Source organism: Phocoena phocoena, chromosome 8 (assembly GCF_963924675.1).
Source record: "Phocoena phocoena chromosome 8, mPhoPho1.1, whole genome shotgun sequence".
NCBI lineage: Eukaryota > Metazoa > Chordata > Mammalia > Artiodactyla > Phocoenidae > Phocoena > Phocoena phocoena.
Window position 1 is genome coordinate 107,696,627 of NC_089226.1, and position 21,005 is coordinate 107,717,631.

A 21,005-nucleotide genomic window follows, 5' to 3' on the forward strand; every position below is an offset into this window, starting at 1 on the left:
CAGGTGAGCCGCTCCTTCTGAAGACTCTGGGGGAGGAAGCTTCCTGCCTCTCCCAGCTTCTGGGGAACCCGGGCATCCCTGGACTTGTGGCCGCGTCCCTCCAGCCTCTGCCTCTGTGGTCACCTGGCCTCCTCCTGTGTCTCTGTGTCCTGTTCTCCTCTTATAAGGACACGGTCATTGGACCAGGACCCACCCTGCTCCAATGCAGCCTCATCTTCACTCGGTCGCATCTGCAGAAACCCTATTTCCAAAGAAGGTCACCTTCACAGGTCCCAGGGGTTGGGATGTCGACGTACCTTTTGGGGGGGCCTCATCCCACCCGCCGCACCCAGGAGTGGGTGGCCACAGTGGGCGGTGGCCAGGAGCTTGCTGGGACTCCTGGAGACGTGGTGGTTAAGAGCTGGGCTCTGACTGACCGAACGGTGGGAAGGAGAGGGGATGGCACTCTGGAGACAGGGGTGACATCACGGATGTGGCCCCATTGTCCTCCCAGCGATCCCGGATGCGGGGTCAGGGGGCTGCCTTATTATACAGATGAGATCGTTTGGGCCTCCGGAGAGGCAAGGACCGCTCAGGCGCCTGGCTGAGCTGGGTGTGACTGCTGGGGAGACCTCCCCACCAAGGGATGGGATGTGTCCTGTTCCCCCTGGACCAGCGTTTGTCCAGTGAGCTCTCACAGCACCCACACCCGCGGGGCACAGGTCGCTGGCCCCGGCATCTGGAGGTGCGGCATCGTGGTCCTTGGCCTCCTGGCCGCTGATCTGCGCCGGAGACATGAACCCCTCCAGGTCCACAATTCCCTGTGTCCTGCTAAAGCGATCGGCCAGGCCTGGGTGCATCAGGCACGCCCACCCCCCGGGCCAGGTCCTCGCTTCGCGCTCAAGGGCCCCTGGTTCCTCCCCTCCTGCGAGACTCTCAGCGGGTCCCAGGCCCTGGGGAGTGAACCGGGGGAGAGTAGCTGTGCTTGTCTCACCTGTGTTTACCTGGGAACCGAAAAACACTCTTTCAAGAGAGCCTCTTAGAAGGCAAGAAACGTGCCAGCTCCTTCCCTGGGGCCCTGGGACTCTGGCTCCCGAGGGCAACTCCTGGCTGCCTGGTTGCGGTAGGAGCTGCCCTGGGCACGCCTCTCCCTGGTCCTGCAGCCCTTTCTGCCCAGACCTGGGGCGCTGGCTCCCCGGGCCGCAGGGACCACTCAGGAGGCTGTGGTGACACAAGCGGGGGAAACGGCAGCTGATCGGGTTCAGAGGCCTGCGTCATCGTGTAGGGGCGCGGGGGTGAGCACTCAGGGTGGAAAAGGGAGACAAGGGCCTCGCACAGCTGTGTACCAGCATCCGGCACTTAGGACACCCTCGGCAGGGCCCAGTAACCAGGCTGGCCGTACCCCAAGCTGCCGGGCGCCCGGCCAGGGCAGTGACTGCCCGTTGACACGTCGGCGAGAGCCGGGTCGTTTTGATGATCAAAGAGGAAGAAAGGGAGCAGGGTTGGGGGCTGCCCTCACCTTGGGGGCACACGGGCGTGTGCCGGCGCGGGGGCCGAGGGCTCGAGCCACCCGACCCGCTGGCCGTCGGCTCTGGTCAGCGCCTGGCCTCACCTCTTGGTGGTGGGGTTGCCTCCTAGGAGGTCCCAGAGGACGTAAACCCAGGAGCCTGGGAGAGGCCGCGGTGTGCACCCGACCAGAGTGGGCACAAGCGTGCTGTTTGGCCGTGAACCGTCCGTATGGGCTGCGCGGGCTCCGAGCCTGCTGACCGGCCACACGGCAGCCCCGCGGGCAGGGCCGAGGAGCGGGGTCCCGGCGGCGGTGGTAGTGGGGAGGGAAGTGACGAGGGGCTTGCTGCCAGAGTCCCCTGCCCCAGCACGTGTCGCAGCGCTGTCTAGGCCGCCCAGCAGGGCAGCCTGCTGGAGTGGTGGCCTCCGAGGGGTGACCGCCCCCAACCCAGGCCGGTGGGAGCTGAGGGCAGCACCCGGGCCCCCGCTCCCAGCCTCTGCCAGGTTTCCGGCTCGGGGCCTCTGGTGAGGTGTTGCTGATCTTGGGGGGCTGTTGTGAATCAGGAGAGACGCCCCGGACAGCCGGGAGACCCACATAATCAGGCCGGAGTCTGTGAAAGGCCTAGGGCAGGGCCGGAGGGCCCCAGGCCGCTCTGCAGTGGGCGAGGCGGGGGCCCAGCCGCTGGGGGTCCACGCTCTTGGGACGCTGCAGCCCACCGAGCGGCGGGCACCGGGGACCCCCAGCTGTTCTTGCCACTCGTTACCTGGCTGACTCTGAATCTGGATCACCTTCCCCATTTCGGGGAGGGAGCACTGGCTTTTCCCCGGGGTGCAGCCTCTGATCGGCCGGCTGTCACCTTTTCAATGTCCTCAGAGGCACCTGGCTTGTTTTTAGTCTTTTAAACTCTGAGCCTTGTTTGGGGGGTGGGGTGAGGACAGGACTCTAATGTTATGTGAATTTCTTCTCTCGTTTCAAGGCTTTTATTAAATTCTCCCTTTAAGCTTTCAAGAGAGAGCTTTGAGCCTCTCCTTTTTGACTCTGTATCACAGAAAATGTGAAATACGAAGGCGGAGAGGACAGTGTAACAGAGGCTCCCTCGACGCCCCGCGGTCCCCAGAGCCGACCCCGGACGGACGCAGCTGCACCTCATCTCCCTGGACTCGGGTTTAAAATAGAGCTTCGTGCTCAGCTCCTGACCTTCACCCCCGCTTTCTCCTTCTTTTGTCGCCGGCCTTCATAACCGCCGTAGAGCACGTGTTCAGGGTGGAGGTGTCCCCAGGTTCCCCTCCAGGTCTGTCTGTGTGGGATTTCCAGGGCAGGGCCCCGTGGCCATCCACACACAGTGCTGGGGAGCAGGAGGCAGTGGGGAAGGTTCTGGAAGGTCACACCCCAGACAGCCCACGTGACCTCGAGGAACTCCTGGAGGGGTCAAGCCCACCCTCCCCGAAGACCCTCAGGAGAGACTCCAGGCGCTGTTTCCTCCCTGCCTGGCAGAGTCCCGGGATGGGCCTCTGGGCCGTGCGTCCCCAGCCTCTGCCTCTGCTGTGCTCTCCCGCGTGCCCCCTGCCCCCCGTCTGTTCATGGCCCCTTGGAGCAGCTCTGAAGGTGGAGAGGTTACTTCCTCAGTCAGCCGAGTCTGGTTCCCGAGCGCCTCACGGATACACATCCCACTCGGTCAGATCACCCCCGCCTCCATCCCCCCCCAGGAGCATCACCGTTGGTACATGCTACTTGCTGAATGCTCCCCGGGCACTGGGGCTGCAGGGACAAGCCGGGTGCCCCACCTGGGGTACTGCTCCCAGGAATGGAGGAGATGCCACAGCAGAGGTTCTGAGACCTGGTGCCGGGTGGGGGTGGGGGGTCATGTGAAGAACAGGAGACGAAGAGCTAGGATTGGGGGAACAGCCCAGGGGAGTGGCCCTGGGCCAGACACCGGCCCTGCCAGGTGCTAGGAGCTGAGGGCCTCTTGGTGAGGCTGGGGCGGCCGTGGGCATCTGGAGAGCAGGCTCCGGTCCACTCCGGCCTGGAGGTGGAAGGGCCGTGCAAGTGGGGGGAGTATGGGGTTGTCGGCTCCCAGAGAGGGGGTCCAGCTGGGCGAGAGGGACCCCAGGCTTCCCCACGCTCCTCCAAGGCCCTCGGGCCACCTGCCCTTGCAAGACCACGTTCCCCCGAGTTCCCCGAGTCCGGGGCAAGAGCTCCTCCCGCCCCCTGGAGGCCCAGCATCTCTTGCTGCTTCTTGTTTGCTTTCGGGCTGCTGACAGCTCTGCCGGGGGCGTGCTCCGCAGTAAGACGGGCGCGCGCTCTTCGTGGAGAGCAGACGAGACGGAGAAGGTCGTATGGACCGATTTACACACTCACGGGTTGATGGCTTCCGTCACCGCGCCCTGGAGCCTCTGAGGCACAGCCCACTCCTTGGCATATCCCTTTCGAGTCCGCAGCGTGGTCTCCGTGGCCACGTTTAGCATCCGCTGTACCCACATCCCTTCGTTTACTCGCCACCTACCTGTCGGTGGGTATTTTCACTGCTGAAAATAGCCCTGCAGAGCAAATCCTCCCACATGTGTCTCTTGGCACAGATATTGATTATATGGATTTCACGCCCCATAGTAAATTTCTGGAAGTCGGATCATCGGCTCAGGGGACGCTCGTGCTTGACACTTTGATTCACGCTCACAAACGACCCTCCAAAGAGGCCGTGCGCCTTCCCCTCCCTCCGTCCCTCCTCAGGGCCGTGTGCTCATGGGGTGTCCGCTGGGCTGACCCATAGGGCACAGAGGAGCAGCCTGAAAGCAGGGGGCTTCCCGCCGAGCAGCGGGCCATAGTCTGTCGCCCTGGGCCGGCCTCGGTCTGTGACTGGCCCTACCTGAGCGCTCAAGGTCAGTTCAGGCCGACCAGCAGAGGCAGGTCCTGCGCTCAGCCCCTGGGGACACGGAGTGTGAAACACACCCGACCCCGAGGGCTGCAGCCGAGCGCCCCCTCCTCCTGGGACCTCTGCCAGGATCACCTGGACCCCTCCAGACCGCTGTCCAGCCCGGCCCCTGGAGCGGGCCTGACCAGGCTGGCCAGACCTCTGCCACTGGAGAAGGAGGGGCTCGCTGAAGTTCCACCGAGGGCAGGCTGCCTGAGGCTCGGCTGCAGGGCGACACCCGCCCCCGTGCCCTGGGGACCCAGCGAGTCGTACACCTGGTCACGCACGCCCGGTCTGCGCAGAAGCCACCTTTCCTGTGACCGACTCATTATTCTCACTTTGGAGCTGGGGGGAGGGCTGAGTCCGTGGAGTCCTTCTCCCTGAAAACTGAAGCCTGGGCAGGATCCCCGGGGGCAGAGCTGGGGCCTGGACCCGCCCCACCACCTGGCCTCCCCCAGCCCCGGCCCGCCGTGCGTGCCCGTCCCCCCTCTGATGGAGCACGGTCCTTACTCATCACTGGGCTTTGGGGGGCACTGGGGCAACAAGACCCCTCTGTCCTCAGCCGAGCCACGTCTAAACTCTCAGCTCCCCCTGCAAACCAGGGGCGCGGGGGACACATGAGCAATAGAGGGGCCAGGCCCCCTCGGTTTATGGGCTCCACGCCCCGATACTCTCGCGGTCCGTGCTTCTCTGTGCCAGGCCCTGCAAAGGCCAGCGCCATCCTCTCCCGGGCCTTGGAGGGACCCCAAGATCAGCCCCCTTCCCGAGGAGAAACCTACCTGCTCCCCAGCACCACGTGCCGGCGGCTCAGCGGTTCTGCCGAAGACACGTAACCCAAAGTGCAGTGGAAACCCAGGGCCCAAGCCAGCCGGACGGTGGGAACCAGCCAGACGCCCTGTCCCCGGGTCCAGCAGCCATGCCCATCGGGGGCCCCGGCCACCATGTTGCTGCAGCCCAGCCCCCTCTCAGGCTGGGGTCTCCACTTATATCTTCTCTCCCCTTCCCTTGCAAGGGCCCTCAGATCTTTAGAGACCCCTTTCCACCCTCCCACAGAGCACACTGCTCACCTCCCGGGCCTCCACCAGCTCCAGATGTCCGTCCGGGTTTCCCCGAGGTAAGCGTCAGTTAGAAATGATCATCGGCTGCTCTGGGCTCTGGGGCCGACGCTGCTGGGGCTGGCATGACCCAGGGGGGCAGCGGGCAGCCCCCTCCACTGTTCTCTAACGGGGGCTCCCCAAACAGCCCCCTCAGCCCACCCAAATCATCGGGGAGCACCGCTGGGCAGTGTGACTTTCCTCCGGTGATGACACAAAGAAAGCACATGATGGACCACCGCTCGTCCCAGAAGGGCCACAGGCCTGGGTTCCATTCAGACCCCGCCAGCCTCGGGCCCCCTCCCTGCCCAGGCCTCGCCTGTAAAATGATACTCGATTCTTGCTGGGTCGGAGTGGGGGGCTCGAGTCTGTGATAGCACCTTGAGAAGTCGGCCCCCGAGAACACACCCCTGGGATGCTCGGGGACACAGCCCTTCCCAGCCTCGGGGTCCCCAGCCGGTGCTGGGCCGGAGCCAGAACAGATCTTCGCAACCCTCGAGAACCCTGGTGGTCCACTGGTTGGGATTCCGCGCTCCCAGCGCAGGGGGCCCGGGTTCGATCCCTGGTCAGGGAACTAGATCCCACATGCCGCAACTAAGACCCGGCGCAGCCAAATAAATAAATACTTTAAAAAAAAAAGGAAGCAGCAGCTGGGGGGCAGGAGCAGCTTGCTGGAAGCTTCAGGGTCGGGGGTGACACCAAGCTGAGTGCTGGGGCCGGTCCCAGCTCTGGAGCGGGGTGTCGGGCAGCGGGGAGGCACCGCTGGCCCAGGGACCCGGGAGACCAAAGGCAGGGATGCGTGAAGCTGCCTGGCATTTGAGACCTGGTACCGGGGCCATCTGCATGGCAGGAGAGCTGCCACCTCCCAGGAGCTCCCTGGGGGCTCCATGGTGGAGGGGCAGGGGCGGGAGGGTCTGAGGCTTCATCCGGGGATGGAGCCCTAGGAGGTTAGTCAAGGGGGCGACAGGGTAAAAGGTGGCTCTGCTGAGGGTGATGGGACAGTGGGAGGAGCTGATGGGTGTCGGCCTGACCCAGGTGAGCGGGAGGGGCAGGTGCAAGCGGAGGGGACAAGGGGACGAGAGCCACTGGGACTCCTGCAGGCCAAGGGGGGCACTGCGTACCTTCCCGTGGGTGGCAAGGTGCTGTAACGCCTCATCCCCACCCCAGGTCTCTGCTGGTCTGGGTGCCCCTGAAACTCCCTGCAGTGAGTTGAATGGTGACCCCCAAAAGATATGTCCAAGTCCTAACCCCAAAAGCCGTGAATGCATCCTTACTTGGATTTAGGAATTTGCAGGGGTAGTTAAGGGAAAGGTCTTGACCGAGGTCATCCTGGATTATCTCGTGGACCTTAAATCCCGTGATTTAGGAGAAAGGGAAGGAGAGGGAGGTTTGAGACATGGACATGCAGGGGAGGCCACGGGAAGACAGAGGCAGAGACTGAGGGTTGTTTCTGTAAGTCACAGAGTTCTTGGGGCCCCCAGAAGCTGGAAGAGGCAGGAGGGAGCCTCTGAGGGTGTGGCCCTGCCGACACCTTGATTTCAGACTCTGACCTCCAGAACTGGGAGAGAATCCGTTTCTGTTGTTTATAAACTGCCCAGCATGTGGTCCTCTGTTCCGGCCGCCCCAGGACACCGATACAGCCCCTCTCTGTGGAAACCTGTTAATTCTCTCCAAAAAGCCTCAGGACGCAGTGAAGCTGCCACTGTCACCGGCCACCTCTACAGTCAGCAGGTGACAGGGGACACTGGCTGCTGTCACCTCTAACCTCCAGAAGGAGAAGGCCCTTCTGGGTCAGGCCCTGATGGGTAAAGCCACCAGTCCCTCTGTCTCCTTGGACTGGCCTTCACTGGCTGGGGGGCAGAGGGGGGATGTCAAACCTCCTCCCCAGTCAGAAAGGACAGCCTGGAGGGGGTGGCCCTGTGGTCTCAGCATGTGGGCGCCTCCCACACATCAGGTCAGGAGCCTGACCTCTCATGGGGCCAGAGAGGGCGCCACCCCGGGGGCTGGGACGGGGCTGTCTCTCGAAACCAAGGGAAGGTGTTTCAGGGCGAATGATGGGGCCCGGAGGGAGCGCCGACGGGCAGGCTGGGTTCCCTGGGGCGTCCCCCAAGGCAGGCATAGACGAAGGGGCAGCAGGCTGTCTGGGCAGGTATCTGAAAAGCTCATCCTGACCCAGAGGGACACGGCTGACCCGAGCCGGCCTCTGAGCGGTCGCTGTGTCCCCGTCACTCTCGGTCTCATTTATAGCTGTCACCTGCTCACGAGGCGCCCGATGCAGCGTCACGCTTTAGAACTTGTCATTTCATGGCGTGACCAACGTGTCAGGGGACAGACCCAGATTTAGGTCTCAGAGCTCGGAGGACAAGCCCTGCCTCCTCACCTCTCCCACAGGGCCATTTCTCAGCCCCAGTGGCCTCCGGGAGCCCTGACCTCGGGGGTCGTTGGGGGTCTCTGGACCCTTCTCCAAACCTCAGTATCTCCACCGGACAAGGCACGGTGGCGGGACTTGGGCTGGGCGGCCGCCGCTTCAGTGTCTGGAGAACGGGTCAGGCGTGCTGACTACACACCTGGTGAGAGGGCCATGGGTCCACTCCACAGAGCTCAGGATTGGCCAGAGGCTGGCAGGGCCACTGGCCACTGTGATTATGATCAATGGAAATGTGATAAGTCCTGCAATTTTGATTTTTTTTTAAAGAAACAGCGTCCATCATCACTTCTGCATAGTGCCTTCTAGACGGCTCCTCTTAGTGAATTCCTTTCCATGTTGAATAATATTCCGTGGTATGGATGGACCACAGTTTGGTTAGCCGTTGATCAGCTGATGGAAGTCTGGGCTGCTTCTGCTTTTTGGACACGTGTGTGCACGCTGCTTGTGGATAGAGGTTTTCATTTCTTCCTTGTTTCTCTTTTGGTCTCTTTGTGAGCCCTTGGCATGCCCCCCGCACCCCGCCAATGTCTCGTGGTTCAGGCCGATGTCACACTGACACTTTGGCACCAGGAAGCCGGACGCCCTCAAGTGGGGTTTGCTTGGGCCCTGACAGTGGGCTGAGGGTCCAGTGAGCAAAAGCGTCTGGAGGCAGGACCGGGGGTCCGCAAGCTTGGTGACCACATCCCTGAGATGTCAGGTCACCTTCCTGGACTGTCCCTACCGTGGCAGGACAAGGTGGGGCCCTCGGCCCTGTGCCAGTTTGGTCCTACCTGACTGGCAAGGCCACTTTCTCCGCCAGGCGCATGACAGGTGACAGAACGGGTTTCCCCAGAAACCACCAGGGAGTGGCAGGTGGAGGCTGTGACCGGGCGCCCACAGCCTGACTTGGGGGTCACTGGTTGGGGGGCTGCCTCTACTGGTTATCCCAGAAGGGCGTGGAAGGCAGGGCTTCTATTCCCGCCCCAGCAGCTGCCCGCCCAGCGGGTCAGTGCTGAACAAGGCCTTGAGCTGGACGCTGAAGGGGCGCCAGGAGCCATGCAGGAAGACCCCGTGAGCTCCAGCCGGAAGTGCAGACAGCCCCTCCCCGAGTTAAAACCTGCGGGCTGGGCTGCAGGAGGGCCAGGGCGGCGGAACAGCGCACAGTAGGTGCTCACGGATCGGGCTGCAGGGGAAGTGGCTGGAGGAGCACGGGACGTGGGGGAGAGAAGGGCAGCCCATCCACCCAGAGGGGTCCTGGGCTCTTGCAGGCGGCGGGGCCGGGAAAGCTGGGGACATGGCAAGGGGGCAGTGGGCTTCCCTGCTGTACGGACCTGCAGCCCATAAACGTTCTCTCTCTGGAGTTCCTGTTCTGGCTCTCAGGACAGTCCCGGCAGATGTGGGCAGCCCTTCCCCTGGGGTTGACGCCGAGCCGGGGGTCGGGGGGCAAGCACGCCTGCCCCGGGTGAGCTGGGAGTCGAGGGGGCGGTGCCACCCGGCCACATGTCCCGGGGTGAGTCAGCTCACCCTTGGGGCCTCAGTTACCGCATCTGTAAAATGCAGAAAAGGCGGGAAAACAGAGCATGGCGACGCTTGCGGTCATTTTTGCTTCCAAGACCTAGGATCCTCCCAGCCCCTGGACAGGGTGGGAGGCCGGCAGGAGGGGAGGAGGGGCATGGTGCCTGCCGCCCACCTGCTGACTCCTTCAGTGCCCTGCAGGATGCGATGCAGGGGGGCGTGCGCCCCTTGGGGAGCTGCCGCTGTGTGAGGATTGGGACTGTCCAGCAAGAGGGAGTTTTCAGTTTATGCAAGGATTCGCCCTGGACGTCAGAGAAGCTGGGCCCCCTCCTGCTCTCTCCACGCACTCAAGTTGTGACGAAACCCCCCAGAACCCAACTCCTGGAAACCTCGGTGAGCCCTGCACCCCAGGGCTATGTAAGAATGAGCTCCAGCCCTACTGGAAACCCCACTGGCCCAGTGCTGGGTGGGAGGGTGTCGGGGGTCCACGTCCTCCCCCACTGCAGATGCTCCTGGAGGAAGCCGGGTGCCGGCCATTCCCAGGTGAGCAGGGAGCCCGGGGTCTTCGCCTTCTGGTACTTGGGTCCTGAGAGCCACGTCCCATCCTCGCCAGGAGCAGTCATGACAGGGGCGGTGAGTCCCACTCAGTGAGTCCCCCGGGGCTCCCCGTGAGTGGGGACCCCGCTCGTCTGAAGGCTCAAGGGGAAGCAGTTTCCCCTAAGCGAGCGGGCTGGGCGCACAGGAATGGGACCAAGGCTCTTAAGGGTCCCGAGAGACAGGTCATTCCCAGTGAGGCTCTGTTTCCCCCTCCAGCCTCGAGGAGCAAAGGGGGCGGCCCAAGGATGCTTGGCTGCATCTGGGGCAGAGAGGGTGCCCCGGCCCTGGATCTGGAGCTCGTTTCCTTCAGAAGAGAGATTCGGGGGGAACAGTCAGGAAAGGAGGTTTCACCCTCCACCGAGACGAGGCCAGGGAGGGGTTTTGTGGAGTCCGAAGCCAGTTGGGCATTAAAGAGGAAGCAATAGAATTGTATGTTAAGCCAGGTGGCGTGGCTTCTATGGTCATTGTTGTTTGTTTTCTTTTAAATTTCAGACTTTTTTTTTAAATTGAAGTATAGTTGATTTGCAGTGTTGTGTTGGTTTCAGGTGTACAGCAAAGTGATTCAACTCTACACATATATATTCTTTTTAAGACTCTTTTGTGCTATAGGTTATTGCAAGATATTGAGTGGAGTTCCCTGTGCTGTGCAACAGGACCTTGTTGGTTATCTGTTTTATACAGAGTGGTGTGTATCTGTTAATCCCAAATTCCTAATTTATCCCTCCCCCCCTTTCCCCTTTGGTGACCATAAGTTTGTCTTCTCTCTGTGAGTTATAGTGTGTGTTGTAAATAGTTGGTTCTTGGCATAAGTTCAGTTATTTTAACCCAGACCGTGATCATGCTTCTCTGTCTCAGCCCTCCGGGGGCTACAACGTCGACACCAAATAAAGGGCTGGCAGCCGCGTGCCAGGCTGCACGTCCTACGGAGTGTGGGGAGCAGGGAGGCGGGTCCGCTTCCCTGAGATCACATGCTCGGTTTTCCCACACGTTGTTCAAAGTCTTTTCCACCTGCAGTGTGGCCGAGGCTGGTTTGGGACAAGACTGGAGTGTAATTACTGCACGGCGTCTGCCCGCCCGGATCCCCGGGGCCATCAAGCAAACCAGCTGAGGAGCCGGCCACGGGCCCACGCGTGCACGCCTGACCCTCACATTTGTGTTCCGTGGCCCCGTGGCGGTGTTCGCAGTCACGCTGGTCTTCCCAGCTCTGTTGGGAGCCCACCTCTCAGCCTCAGTCCCCCAGAGGGCTTTGGTTTCCCCATGGACGGCTCCCCGGAAAGGGGCCTGCGCTGTCTCTGTCCGGCCGCACGCCAAGCCTTCCCCGGCCCCGGCCATCGCTGCACTCCTGACGCCAGGCTTGTCTCTTCAGGGCTCGGTGCTGCAAACCGTTTCACGTTTGTTGGTGCTGCTGTTCTAAACCCTCTGCGAGCCTCGACTCCACAATAACCGTACGACGGGTGCTGCGTGAGCCTGTTACAGACGAGGAAACCGAGGCACTGAGTAGGTGCGTGGCCGGTCTCCCCACCCCATGGTGCTGCCTCCCCGCCGGCTACACCTGTGCTCTTATCACGGGCCCCCGTGCCGTGTTGTCAGTGATCATAGCAGGAGGAGAGGGCAGCCTGACGTCCGGGTGTGTCGGTCAGGGTTCTCTGGTGTGTGTATCTGTAGACGTATAATCTATACGTAATAAACACGTATATATATATATGTAGAGAGAGAGGGAGAGACTTATGATAAGGAATTGGTTCGGGGCTTCCCTGGTGGCGCACTGGTTGAGAGTCTGCCTGCCGATGCAGGGGACACAGGTTCGTGCCCCGGTCCGGGAAGATCCCACATGCCGCGGAGCGGCTGGGCCTGTGAGCCATGGCCACTGAGCTTGCGCGTCTGGAGCCTGTGCTCCGCAACGGGAGAGGCCACAACGGTGAGAGGCCCGCGTACCGCAAAAAAAAAAAAAAAAGGAATCGGTTCGTACCGTCACGCAGGCTGAGCAGTCTGAAAATCTGCGGTGATCGCAAGCTAGAGACCCGGGGCACTGGTGGTTTAGTTCCGCTCCAAACACCAGTGGGCTCGAGACCGAGGAAACGAGCGGATGCTTCGGTTCAGGTCTGAAGGCAGAAAAAATCCAACACCCGAGTTCGAAGGCATCAGGCAGGAGAAATGCCCTTAGTCGGGAGGCTCAGCCTTCGGTGCTATTTAAGCCTTCAAGTGACTGGACAAGGCCCGCCCACACTGCGGAGAACCACGTGCTTTACCGAATCCGCCGATTCGGATGTTCAGCCTCATCCAGAAACACCTTCCCAGACACACCCAGTATCGTGTTTGACCAAATGTCTGAGCCCCCATGTGGCCCAGTCAAGTGGATGCATAAAATTAACCAGGTGCCCTTCTTGTGACCTCCTTGGTCTCAGAAACGAGGTGCCCACAGCCAACCCTGGGCTGCCGCAAGCCTGGGGGATCAGGGAGCCTGGACGCCCCAGCCAGGCCCCCAGTCTCCGGCTCGATGCTGTACAGCATGGTGGGTGGGGAGACGTTGCCCGTCCCCGGGGGTCCAGGCTTACTGGGTCCTCGGTGCCCCTCTCTCTGGTTGGGGAGGGCCCCGAGGCCTGACCGAGCTGGTGGACACCGTGCGGGGATTACGCTCTGTTGATGTCCCAGAACCAGCCTTGGGCACAGTCCAGCTGGGGTATGCTTTGCACGACTTGTGGGAAAACCGGGCATTGGATCTCCGTGGACCTCACGCACCCATGAGCACAGGGGTTCTGCGAGATCAGGCCCTCATCTCCCCCGAGTGAGCCAGCGTGCGCCCCCAACCCAGCACCGAGCAGCCGGGGGCCAGGCTGGCTGGCATTGAAGATGACCCACCAGCGAGCCTGTGAAGGTGGCACGTGAATGAGGGCGCCTCTTCTTGGCAAGAGGCAGGGTTTCTCCACACTCAGAACTGGCCCGGGTCAGCCGGGCTGGCGTAGGAAGGAGGAGACGGAGGCTGCATCGCCCCCGCCCCGATGAGGCTGAGTTCCTGGTGTTCGTGTGGGGTCCTGAGCAGGTTTGGGGGCACCCTGCCGCGCCGTGCTTCAGCGCTCTCAGCCAGCAGACGGGGCAGCCACCTCCCTGCAGGAGCTACAGAGATGCCTGCTCAGGTGTGGCCAAGGTGCTGGAGGAGGGGCGCCCGACCCGATTCCAGGGACGCTGCAGGGCTGGGGCACGGGCAGGGGCTGGGGGAGAGGAAGACTGCTGCACCCACACCTCTGGATCCCACCACCATGACCTCTGTGGGAGACCTGAGCCTTTTCGGGGGCGGGGGCCCCCCGCCCAAGTTGGGGGGCCACATTGCTGAGTCTCTTAGGGAGCTTCTAGGTGCTTTCAGGAGCCCACCCGCCTCTGCACACGCTCTGCCTTTTCCTGGGCTGTGGGCGCCGCACCTCCCCTTCCCCAGATGGTGGTTGTCTGAGCCCCACATGGGCCCGGCCCGGCCTGGAGCTCACACCATCAATCACCCGAGGGACACAGAGGAGAGCTGGGCTGTGTGTGCCCTTCCCAGGTGGCACCACTCCCCGGCGGCACCGCCCTGGCCCTTCACAGAGCATTCCTTTGGGCCACCCCTTGCTGAGACGCGCAGGGCAGAACCCAGCAGTCTGACCAAGGAGGGCCCGCTGGAATCATCCCCTCCCTTTTTCTGGGGGCCTCACTCTCGGTTAACACAGTCCAGGATGGTGGGTGTTGCTTAGGGAACCTGGGCCAGATTCTCCCCTGCGGAGGGAGATCCTTGACAGAGATGCCCTGAGGTAGAGCCCTGGCTGTGCCCATTCCCGCCCTGCACCGCCGAGGGCCAGTGCCCCGCTCCGGGGACCCCCAGCAGGCTTCGGCCCCACCCATCCCCTGGCAGCCCTCCTGGCCTCGTCTCCTTCTGTTTACTGGACGACTGCGCCTCCAGGGGCCGCCAGTCTTACCTACCTAGTTTTCAGGCCCGCTCAGCGCCCGCCCCAGGGCCACCAGGACAGGAGCAGCTGCGGAAGGTCCCGTGGGGGGAGCAGGGGGTGGGCAGGGGGAGAGGCTGAGGCTGGAGGGGTCTGGAGGAGAGTGCAGACTCACCTGAGCCCCCAGAATCCCCTCAGGGTTGGCGATGACCCACCACTTCCCCTCTTCTCCCGACCCCCTCCATGCCCCTCCCTGCCTGCTGGGAGGGAGTCTGGGCCACAGCAGCCCCTGGCCCACTTTGTTCTCCTTTTCTTATTGGAATTTCCCTCCCAGGCTTGGCCCTGCAATGAGGGAAGATGGGCGGGTGGCCATCTGCGGCCGGGTGCCCCCCAGGGCAGCCACCCAACTGCTGTCCGTCAGCGCCACCACCCAGGCGGGCAGCGGCCTGTGGGGTGTCTCCCGGGGGAGGGAGCACGCAGAGCAGAAGCCCCGCTGGGAGAGCCAGGTCACAGGGGATGTCCGGGAGACATCAGCACCCCTGGGAGAGCCCTCCAGTGTGCGGAGGACTTCATGTCAGCAGCCAGCCCCACAGCACGGGCAGTGCCTCGGGCGTGAGGTCACTCCGGGGCCCAGATCCAGCTGCCTGGTTCAGATGCTGGACCTGAGGGTGGGCAGCCCCGACCCTTGACCCTCGGCAAGCCCATCTCCTGGGGGGCTCCTGCCTCCCCTCCCCGTCGTCCTCCCCACTGCCCTGCACCCCGCCTGGTTGCACAGCACCCGTCCTCTCACCGCCCCCTCCCCGTCCCAGAGCACTGCGACCAGGATGCAGTTTGCAGCAGAAACTCAAACTCTCATTTGGGACAGGTGGGCGGGCAGGGTCTGGGTAGGACAGGGTGGGGTCAGGCCTGCAGCGGGGACCACATCCGATCAGGCCACAGTGGCCCGGGCTTCCCAGAACTGGGCGGGAGTGGCCTGATGCAGAGGAAGTGGCAAGTGGGCGGTGCCCAGGCCAGCCGATGGTGGTACTGAGTGTGCCAGTTGGCCCCGTGTCGGTCAGGAAGCCAGGTGGGTGGGCGCCAGGGCCCCGCCCTACCCACGGGCATGTGATCTGGCTGAGTCAGCCGAGAACACCCAGGCAAGGCCTCGAGCAGGGCAGGCCACTTCCTGCCCCTCTCCGCAGGGCTCAGGCACTCCGAGGTGGCCTGACTGGGAACTGTCTCTCTGGGGGAGACCCGTCTCCCACCACCTCCCCCAGGATCCTGTACCCCACTTCCTTTCTGCCCCTGCCCTCAGCCATCTTCAAGGTGCATGGGGACTGGGGGCTTAAAGCTATGCCACCTCGCGGGGACCCGGGCACTGTTCAAGCCACTGGACCTCAGGCTGGTCTTTCCTGCTCTCGGGGCCTCTTTAAAATGAGATCTGCATCTTTAAAATGAGATCATGAGATCTGCTACCCTCACCTCTCCGATATCGTAAGAATCACATCAGGTGGAATAATGCATATGAAAGGGCCTGGGACGCGTCAGGGGTCCATCAGCACAGGTCCAAAGTTCTGAACACTGGTCTGGACCCGTCAGGGATGCGCCCCCATGCCACGGTGCGCTGAAGGGGCTGCTGCTCCCATGGGGGCTGCTCAGGCTGCCCAGTTTGAGCCCCAGATGCTAGGTCCAGCTGGGGGACAGTAGCCAGGACATGTTTCTGGACCCTCATGAGGGTCCTCTTGGCAGGGACTTCGTGGTCACTAGCCTTGGGACCTTAGCACGTTTCTGGAATGCAAATGTGTGGTGTTGACATCATGGTTGCTGTCCTTTAACCGATGGCTACTGTACTTTAACTGATGGCTGCTGTCCTTCCCTGGGATCTGCTGACCTGTCCATTGGGTGTGCAGACAGAGAGCCAAGCAGGTGGGTTCACATGGCTTCATCCCTGAGCTTATCTGTGATTTCAGAGCATTTTTCCCCTCGCCTTTTACAATCCGTTTTGTTCAAGCAGAATTAAGGGCACTCTGAGTGCGGGCACACTGGTGGTGGCCGGGCTGCAAGTGCGCGCTTCTCCTGCACCCGCCAATTAACAGAGAGCCCCCCGTGGCCCGAGCCGCGTCTCCCCTGCCCAGGAACCCTTGCCCTCCTGCCCTCTAGCACAGTTAGGCCAGTTGTGACACTCAGCCACTGGTGAGAAAGCTAACCAGGCAGCCAGGAACTCACACTGGGTTCACCGTCTCGGCCTCTGCAGGGGGCTTTGCCACCCCCACTCAGAGGAACCCCCCCCTTTACAATTAGGGGCTCAGAGATGAGCATGGCCAGCTGAGGCCACACAGCCATTACAGGCAGGACTGGACCTTTTCCCAGGCTCAGAATTGTCCCCCCCCACCTCCGCGCCTGCAGGTGGGATGCGAAGTGAGACCAGGATTCTGTTGGATTCCTTCTCAGAGCCTCAGCCCTTCCCACCGAGAGCTGCAAGCAGCTCATCGGATTCTGGCCCCAGATAAGCGGGCTGGGCATCCTGTCTGTGCTGGCCGATAAGGCACCAAAGACCTTTCTTTACAAAGATCACATTGTTCTGGCCCAAAGGTGGGCCTCTGGTGGTGGAGGGAGGGGACAGTGTTTGGAGGCAAATAACTGCTCGGAAGGCGGCTTCCAGTGGGGGAGGGGAGGGGGCAGGATGCAGGCACCCAGGTGGGGCAGGGTGGGCTCTGTGCAGCTCTCCAGGCCTTGATGTTGGCCAGGCGGCTTGTTTAGGGACAGAGAGCTTGTCACCTACCAGGTGCCCGAGCTAGTGCTGGAGCTCAGGGACATGGGGCTGGCCCAGGCAGGGCCGAGCCTGACCTATACCCCGTCTACTCTGGGCCAGCACCACGTGGGACCCGTCTGCCCCCGACGCTGGGGGGCCTTCAGGCCCCAGAGGGGAAACAGAAGCCGAGGAGCCAGCTCAGGCCGTGCAGGGTGAGGGCGGCCAAGCCGGAAGTCGGAGCTGCCTCCCGTCCTGTGCTCCCCTATCTGTCCCCCTCATCTCCCAGGTGGCCTGGGAGTGGCAATGGGGCAGGAGGAAGTGGGGAGCCCTAAGGAAGCAGACCAGGAGGCTCCTGCGGTTGACAGGAAGGCTCCTGCGCCGGGGTAGAACTTGAAGGTCAGCTTGTCCAGCCCCCTGCTGCCGGGCAGGGATGCACCGAGACACCACCCGTGGATACGTCCCGGCTGTGGTTGCAGGACCCTGACGGCTCCTGGCAGCGATGTTTCACTTGAGGCCCCCGTGGTGCCCATCAGCCCGGGCCTTCTGCATCCTCGGGGTGCAGGCGGGGTACAGGAGTCTGGAGCAGGCTGCAAGGAGGCTGCTGGGACTCAGAGGACGCCGGGGAGGCGGGTCTATCCCTGGATGCCTGGACAGCCACCACCTTGCCCAGAGCAGGGCTGCAGGAGGGGCCCCTGCCCTACTTGCTCCGGGCCCCCAGGGCTACTCCCTGACCCGTGACAGCCCTGACCCCTCTCAAGCCCCCTTGCCAACGTGAGCTGATTCATTCTGGAAATGCTGCATTGGCCCTACGGGTGCCCGGCCTGAGTGGGTACCCAGGGGTTCAGGCAGTCGAGGAATCAGCTGGGATGTGCCCCACAGCGGAAGCCCAGCCCGGCAGGGAGTTAGCGCGTGGACCGAACTAAGACACGAGGGGTGTGTGCCTCGGGCCCCGAGACGGGCAGACGTGCTGCCCCCGAGAGGGCTGGGTCAGGGTTCCTTCCCTCTGCGAGGACCAGCTGAGAGGAGGAGTGGTGGGGGGCCAGCCCTGCCTGTCCTGGAGCTTCGCGGGCCAAGGGGTGGGCCCGCCTAGACGCCTGCCTCCATACGAAGGAGCTTGCTCAGACGGACAAACCTGGCGGTCCCAGCGGCGGTGGGGGGGGGGGGGGCTTGTCCCCAGGGGCACGTGTGCCTCCAGGGCTGGGATTCCTGCTTGCTGGGTGGGCCGCGAGGGCTCCGGCAGCAAACCACAGCCCACCGTCCCCCAGAGGTGCCACCACCGCCAGGGCCTGCAGGAAGCTGACCACACCTGCGCCCTCAACCCTGCAGGTCAGCGTGGGAAACGCTGCCACGCCTTCCCAAGCCCCGAGGCTGGCTTGGTCTTGGGTCTGAGCAGGGGCTGCAGCGGCTTCCCTGCTGAGCTCCAGGCCTGCAAAGCCCTCCCCCGAGGCTCGGCCAGGGCTGGGCAATCCCAGGCCACAGACCTTCTCCCCAGCCGCCGCCCCTCTTCCTGATTCCTGAGCTCCCCCTTAGGGGGCCCGGGAGCCTCTGGGCTGGGGGCCCCCTCTTGCTGAAACACCCGAGGCTCCCACACAGGGATGTCAGGGCCCCTCACGCTCAGGCCCCCTCATGTGCTGTGTCGGGGGCCGTCTCACCGTGTCGGGGTGCCCTTGGGCTCCTTCCTCCAGACCCTGCGGTGTCCCCTCAGACACCTGGACTTCATGATAATGAGGGCCTGGTGAAGCCACAGCAGCCTCACTTCTGGCAGCGGGGGAAGAATCTAGGCAACTGTAGGCCGAGGGCGAGCTGTGTACGGGCAAGCATCACCCCAGTAACCAAGGGTAACGGAGGGGTGTTACTGTGGTCGGGGCACAGGCCAGCCGTCAGAGGTTGGGGAGGCCAGTGAGGGCAAAGCACATGGCGGCCCGAGATGTCTCAGGCGGGCAGAATCCAGGCTCCAAGGGCCCAGGGCTGGGCCCAGAGAGAGCGTGCCCTGAGCCCTTGGGCAGCTGGAGCCCAGGCCGGGACAGAGGGAGAGAGCTGCCCGCCGCGGGTGTGGTCCCTGGTTGCTGGCTCAGCCTGGGAGTCTATTTCCTCATCCGCCTCCCTCCCTCCTCCTCCCTCCATCCTCACGGGTCTGTGCTCCCTGGGCTACGAGCCTTCAGCTTTCCCTGCGAGGTGCAGAGCATCAGACAAGGTCATGGTCAGCCCAGCATCGGGTTGACGGTCCTCCCAGCTTGGAGCCTCCAAGGGTCCGCAGACCCGCCAGGTGCCAGATTCCTCCTGCCTCCTGCCAGTGCCTGGAGGGCAGGGCCTCAGTCCTCGGCTACACCAGGCATGGCAGGAGGCCCGGGACAGGAACCTCACCAGGGCTACCGTGAAAATCGGCCCCCAAGCTGACGCTGGCCAGAGGTTCCTCCCCTAACCCGCAGAGGAGGGACGAAGCCCAGGGACATTTGCTCTGCTGCCTTCATTCACCCCAGGCTCTGGGGTCCACAAGCCCTGGAGCGGAGTGGCGCCCACGCCCGCTGCAAGTCCCTGCTCCCGGCCCTGGGGAGGCTCAGCAAACGGGAGGGACAGTGCTGTCCCCTTTCCTGGAACTTGCACCCTGGGGTGGAAGAAAGTTGACACAGAAGAAGGAATGTAGGAGCAACAGTCCAGCAACTTGGACTGTTCCACGGAGATGTGGCATTGTGCGAGACAGGGGGGTGGCAACCTTCTGGGAAGGGACATTTGAGCGGAGAGTGGAATTTGAGAAGGACCCAGCCACACGGACGGACGGAGATGTGGGCGAGGGCGTTCGGGGCGGGGGGGGGGACGTCAGAGCAGAGGCCCCAGTGGGCACGGGCTTAGCATGTTCAAAGAACATAACGGGGGCCAGTGTGTCTGGGGCAAGTGGGTGACAGAGCCAGGCAGGGAATGAGGTGGGAGGAGCGGGCAGGGGTCCTGACGGCCTGGAAAACAGGAACAAGGAGACAGAGGCCGGACTGTGTTCTAAACGCGGTGTGGAGCCTCTGGCGAGAGGGGCCCTGGATTTAGCTCTGAAATGAACGAAGCAGCATCTCCCCCTCCTTGACCCCAAACGAGATCATAGACAGCAGCCAGGGGTGGGCATTGGGAAGGCCGAGGGGCCGCGTGTACACCCTGAGGCCTTGCCGAAGGAGAGGGGCCACCTCGCTGTCCGAGTGGGTCAGAGGGGGGCCTTTGGGGGCCCACGCCTGCTCTGGGGTGTCAGGACACGGGTGCACGCCGGCACTGCACTCGGATCTGTGGGGGTCTGTTCTGGACCAGCTGTTCAGCCATTTGGATGTCACCTCTGATGTATCTGATTATTGGGCAAATAGGAAGGAAGGGGGGAAGGGAAATCAAGCTGCTCTGCTGACGAGAGAGATTCACGGAGGAGGGAGGGGAGAGAGTTGGGACGGATGGATGATGGATCGATGGATTCATGGATCCATGGATGGTTAAATGATTGGATGTTTGGATGGATGGATGGGTGGCTAGGAGGTTAGATGGATGGACAGATAGGCAGGTGGGAAGATGGGTGGCTGGCTAGCTGGATGGATGGATGGAAAGGAGGGAGGGAAGGTGGAAGGGAGGATGGTGTATATGAGCAGATGGTGGGGCTCACAGACTAATGAGTCCCACTGGCCGCTGGTGGTTAGCTGTGCTGGGGGAGAAGAAAGGCAGCCAGTGACCTCTGTGCCCTCCCCACCCTGCCCTGGTAGAGCCGGGGTGCATGGCCAGATGGGGGAGCTGAGATCTGTGGGCAGGAGCCCCTCTCCGTGCCCCAAGTTTGCAAGACTCAACCCCTAAGAGACAGACAGCTCCAGGTGAGGAAGGCCTACCTGTGTCATCCCTCATCACGTGTCCTGGGGCCTCCAGGGCAGGAGCAGGTCTGACTCACCTTGGGTGCCAGCCAGGTGCTTGGAAGATCTCAGCTACATGAGTAAGACGGCGGCGGACCTCCTCTCAGGTGCTGGCTCCCTGGCCTGAGACACATCTGGGGAGTCAGTGAGTGAGCACTGAGACTGCAAGCAGGGGCTGGGCTTCCAGACTCCTGCCCTCTCCTCCCCCACAGTGGGTTTGCTAGAAGCTAAGCTGAACTGGTGAGGGGGGGGACTCGGGCCAGGACTGAGAATCAGCCTACTTGACTCAAGCACAGCCGTTGCCAATTAATAACTGTGCGACCTGGGGCCCCAAATCCCAACCTCTCTGAAACCAGTTTCCCCCTCTGTGAAATGGCAGAGGTAACAAGCTTAGCCGGGTGACACGGTAGTGATTAGGAAGGGTGGGGCCCCTGGGCCCACTGCAGCCTTGGAGCACCCCCACTCTGACCCCTGAGCAGGGAACACAGAG